Below are 6,000 nucleotides of genomic sequence, written 5' to 3'. Positions count from 1 at the left end.
AATCTGCACACATCAGTGCAACTAATTTTGTCTTTGGTAGCCAGGGCTCAAGTACACGGGTGGCTGCCCTAAACCTTCTTCTGTGTGTATCGAGGCTGTTTATTCACAGCAGTTAACAAAAACTTAAAGAAGCAAATAAGGATTGGGAAACTTAAGAAACGGCTTAATGCAAATGATACACAAAAATTTTGCTGGTAAAATAATATCTTCTGCTGAAATGATGGCCTTCTAAATGCAGAATTAAGTCACCCAGTTTGTGGCTCCAGGATCAAACTGAACCCACTGGAGTGGACTGGCTGTGGGATGCAAAAACTGAATATCTTGGCTCTTTAGGTTCATGAATCTCTGTATTTGTATTAAATTGCTTGCTTGAGGCTTTATTGCAATAATGATTTGGTGGAAAACAGAATCTCAAAAGATTTTTGGGGGCTTGACAAGACAAATGTTATCAATGGAAAGTTGCACTGTACCTTAAAGGAATGATAATCTCAGTAAAGGATGTGCAGTCTGTGATGGATGGCCGGCTAAATATTCTGGCCCACACCTCCAGGCCGCCAGATGGAGCTCTCCCAACAGTATGGAGGTTCCCCAAATTCCAGCAGGGCCTCATGGACCTTGTAGTTTATATACACAGCCCTGCTGGATACCATGGGGGCCACCGGGAGCCGCTGTAGGGAGGCTTTTAGACTGTTATGTGCCCTATAACCTGGAAGTACATCCTGGTCACATGAACAGGAGAAACGATGTGCTTCCAGGTTGAAGAAAAGGACTTTTACTCTGACCCGGAAGTAATGAGGACTTGTGCATTGTTGGACATGAACCACTTCCAGGTCAGGGGGTATAAAAGGACGCTGGGAAAGCCCAGACATTGAGCTGAGCTGGGAGGTAGGGTGGCTAAGTGTCTGGGAGCGGAGGAGAGAGAGAATTGTGTTTAGTTGGAGTATTGATCATTGTATGAGTAGTGTGGAGTGGAGAGTGCACGGTATTATTATAAAATAAATAATAATTGTACAGTTACCTGGTGTTTGACGTGGTACCTGAGGGTTTGAGAGGTCGATAACAGCCTCTACTGCTACAAGTCATTAATCTGGATGGGGGTAAATGTATAAATATCAAAAAATAAATGAAGGTGCAGAAGTAAACCACAAAACACTAACATAGTTGAGGAGCAGTGAACACGTAGAAAGAACAGCGAGGATCCTCAGGCACTCCCTAAAAGTTTGTGGGAAATAATTCAAGCAATCAGCTCACTGACAACTCCTACAATTTCCTGAAGTACTCTATATAGATCTGGTCCAGATCTAATTATGCAATTTTCATTACGCTATAACTTATTAAGTTTATTACATAGAGAATTCACAAAAAAATCTTTTTGTTGCCGATAGATGGCAGCACCTGCCCTGTATTCCAAAAATGGTGGGAAGACGGTTGTCAGTCGAACAGCAGATGCGATGTGTTCGCCTGTTTTTGATAACGGGCAATGTTTCAGAGGTGCAACACAGGATGTTGGAGGAATTTGGACCACCTGCAGTGCATAGGAACACGATCTCCCAAATCAACAAAATGTTTGACCAGACTGGTAGTGCCAATCACCTGAAAAATCCCGGACCATCAAGAAGTGTGTGAACTGATGACATGAAGAATCGTCTTCGCGTCGAACTGGAATCATCCCCACATAAATCAAAGTCATCCAGACGATTGTCTGCAAAACTGAACATTGGTAAAACCAGTGTGCTGAGGATGTTGCATGAAATGAAACATACGCCCTACCATCCACGACTTCTTCATGCTCTCAACGAGGACGACTTCGACAGGAGGACTGAGTTTTCGGAAGTGTGGCTGGTAAGACTGGAGGGGGATCCGGACCTGGCTCGAAATGTGGTGTGGACTGATGAGGCCATTTTCCAAACATCTGGCTCAGTCAACAGACACAACTGTGTCTTTTGACGCACAGACAACCCCCACATTACCATTGAAGTCGAACACAAGTCCCCAGGAGTGATGGCATGGGCTGGTGTGTCTTATGATGGTATCGTTGGCCCATATTTCCTTGAAGGAAATGTCACAGACGACAGGAACCTCAACCTTCTTGTGAATGATGTCATCCCAGAACAGCAGAACAGACCGAACTTCGACCGTATGTGGTGGCAACAGGACGGGGCTCCACCTCACTTTGCGATAAATGTGAGGAACTTCCTTGACCAACAGTTTCCACACCAGTGGTTAGGACGTCGAGGGCCTGTTGAATGGCCACCACGGTCACCTGACCTTACCCCACCAAATTTTTTTTCTTTGGGGATATCTTAAGGACAAGGTTCATGCGCATCCTATTGACAGTTTGGAGGATCTGTGCATGGCGATTGTTGAGGTGTTCGGGAACATTCCTCTGCAAATGTATCGAGATGCATGTGATGCTGTAGCCAGAAGACTCTGAGCCTGTGTCCAACTGAATGGAGGACAAGTGGGACATTACATGGAAAATCAGTGAATTAATTCAATGTAAGTCCATTTTCATTTATTAAAAGATATTTTGAACAATTCTTTTGTCTTGCATTGTTTTCCTGCATTGCATTAAAAGTTGCATAATTAGATATGGACCACACTTTAGTTCCCTACATACACACTAGGACCAGTTTTTTGATATATGTTCCTAATAACAGGTAGGACCCCTTTTGTGCTTCTAGAGTAGCCTGAATTCTTGTATTCATGGATTCTGCAAAGTGCTAGAAACCTTCCTTGGAGATATTGGTCTTTGCTGACTTCATTACCTAACAGAATTCTGCAGATTGTTTTGGACAAACATCGATGCTGTGTTCCACCTCTTCAGCAAGAAGGTCTATTGGATTGAGAACTGGGGACTATGCAGGCCATTGAAATACCCTAAGGATATGGTCATGTTGGTGGAACCCACCCTGTGACACCCTGTGTATTGGGAAGATGGCACCAGACTACACGCTGGGTGAGTTGTAGTTCGGAATCAGAAATATGAGAAGTTAGGAAGGGAGGCAAAGTCACAAAAAGATGGTGTTGCAAAACAAAAGTAGATTTTTATTTCCGGGAGCATGTAAAATAGTGTCAGGCAGGCTTTCTTACACATTCCTCACCTCAACTGACACACAAAACATGAAGAAATAGTGTCCTAAAATAAAAAAAATACTGACATATTTACAGTGAGTATTGCAAGTCCCCAAATGACAAAAATAAATATATATAAACAAAAATTGGTCAGACTTCCTGAAAAAAAATGCAGTCAGGAAGATACTAGAAAAGCATATAGTTCTTCCAATTATACTATTGATAAAAATATCTCTCTATTACTTAAAAAAATTCTGGGACGAGATGTGACTTTCTCAGACAGACACTTTCACGTCCCGCGAGATGAGACTTTGTTCCAAGAGATTTAACCATGCCCGGGGCCACAAATAAAAGACAAAGAGTAGATGACAAAGTAGAATGTCGTAAAGAATTCATAAACGTTGGCACAATACACATGCAGAGCAGGTTAGAGATAATGAAAGTACTAAAATTTCAAAAGTCTCAAAAAAATGACAGTAAAGATTGCATTAGCGCAAACAAACGGAAATTATTACTCGGTGAAATAACAGAACAGTGAAAAGAGATTGGATGTATTGTTCGGCTTTAAACTTTAAGTCGGAGACTTGTAGATCATCTAATTCGTGTTGCTGTCAGGGAAAAGTAGTGTTGCCTCCCAAAGAAGAGGCGTACCCGCAAGAATGAAAAGATTTGTTGTTTAGTGAAAGTGAAATCCACATACGCGACCAGCAGAGATGCAAAATGACTGGCGCGTAGTGATGGCTGGGGTAGGGAGGGGAGATGAGTTTTTAAGCAGGAGGCAAAGACGAGCATGTTGTCACACATACATAAAAAAGAAAAAAGTGCACCACAAACTCAAATCATATAAATACACCAAAACTATGCTACTACAAGGAGATATTTAGATCCACGCGTAAAAACGATAACTAGAGCTACACCAAATAATCACTCACAGTGTTTAGAAGCCTTTAAGAAGGCTAACAGAATGTCAGGTTATATAGCGCCCTGACGTGTGGAGTACAAGTCACAGGAGGTTCTGCTTAAGCTTTATAACACACTGGTGAGGCCTCATCTGGAGTACTGGGTACAGTTTGGGTCTCCAGGCTACAAAAAGGACATAGCAGTGCTAGAAAAGGTCCAGAGAAGAGTGACTGGGCTGATTCCAGGGCTACAGGGGATGAATTATGAGGAAAGATTAAAAGAGCTGAGCCTTTACAGTTTAAGCAAAATAAGATTAAGAGGTGACCTGACTGAAGTGTTTAAAATCATGAAGGGAATTAGTCCAGTGGATCGAGACTGTTATTTTAAAACAAGTTCATCAAGAACACGGGGACACAGTTGGAAACTTGTTCAGGGTAAATTTCACACAAACATTAGAAAGTTTTTCTTTACCCAAAAAACCACAGACACTTGGAATAAGCTATCAAGTAGTGTGGTCGATAGTCGGACTTTAGGGACTTTCAAAACGCGACTTGATGTTATTTTAGAAGAATTAAGTGGATAGGACTGGTGAGCTTTGTTGGGTAAATGGTCTGTTCTTGTCTCGATTGTTCTAATGTTCTGAGGTTCTAATGTTAAAAGACGACCCCTGCAGGCAGGATGTGTCTTTTTATTTCACCGACCAATCATCAAGCGCCTTTAACCTTAGGGTGTCCAACTCTGACCTTGAAGGGCCGCATTGGCTGCAAGTTTTCTTTCCTGCTAATTTCTTAATCGGTAACCAATTTCTGCTGTTAGCTGACTTGTTCTCCCTTCATTTTAGTTGCCTCAGTTATTTAACAGTCCACTGAATTGCTTTCTTTTTCCTAAAATGGCTGCCAAATAACAACAATATAGGAAGTGAGTCAACGTATATTCAGCTAAGTTGGGGACCTCAAACTCCAACCAATTTTCCTCCTACCATTTTTTTAATTAGAAGCTGATTCTTGTTGTTAATTTAGCTTGTTATTTAATTCCATGGCTTGTTGGTGCTCTCATTCAACCACAAGAGAAAGCACCACCATGCTATTTTGTGGACCTGAGCAGATCAACATTACTAAGACCGTCGCCTTTTGTTATTTTCTGATATTGCATGATGGACACAGGTTAGCAGTTTGTGTGTTTGCTTGTTTTGTGTCTCAGTATTGGCTTGTAATTCAGGAATAGAAGAAACAATTACAGGGTTTGACTTTTAAATAGCAAGTCAAATAAAATGAAGGGAAGAAATTTAATTACAGGCAAAAACAGGTCACTAATTAAGAAAAGGGTTAGAATGATAACCAGCTGCCAATGTGACACTCCAGGATTGGAGCTGGACACCCCTGTTTTAACCAATCACTGGTGAAGCAAGCATGTTCTCACACAAGGTCTGCCTCATGGATGCGCACATACGCACACATGTATTTTGGCCTCTTTACTGGAAGGACCCAGAAAGAGAGCTTATCTAGAACATTATCTCCCCTGGAATGCTAGAGGGGAGCCTACTTGGCTTGTAGCGGGGCCACAGATTTGGAGCATGGAAGCTCAATCCTGGCAAATGCTGATCCTTTGGTTGCAGTCCTTCCGCCAGACCCAGAAGTGCTGGCGGAAGATGGTCATCAAGCACCTGCAGAACTTCCGGGTGCCGTTTAAAAGGAGCTGGCGACCACTACTCCAGGATCCAGAGTCGGGTGGAAGAGGATGAAGCTTGTTGGAGGAAGAGTGGAGGCGAGAGAAAGGAAAGAAGAGTGTTGACTGTGCTTTAAACTGAGCTGTTCAGGTGGGAAACAGGGAAAGTTGTTTCCCATGGGGAAAAAAAATAGAAAAATAACAGCGTTTGTGTTGCACTTGTGTCCTGCGTCTGTCTCTGTCGGGTTTGTCTAGCAGGAGCGCCATCTGCAGGTCACAGCACGGAAATGAAGCATGAGTACTTTAAATCCACATCAAAGGTAAGTTAACACCTTCTATTCTAATCCTACGATTAATAAA

The sequence above is a fragment of the Erpetoichthys calabaricus genome, chromosome 1, assembly GCF_900747795.2.
Source record: "Erpetoichthys calabaricus chromosome 1, fErpCal1.3, whole genome shotgun sequence".
In the NCBI taxonomy this organism is placed as follows: domain Eukaryota; kingdom Metazoa; phylum Chordata; class Cladistia; order Polypteriformes; family Polypteridae; genus Erpetoichthys; species Erpetoichthys calabaricus.
This window is presented reverse-complemented; position numbering follows the sequence as displayed.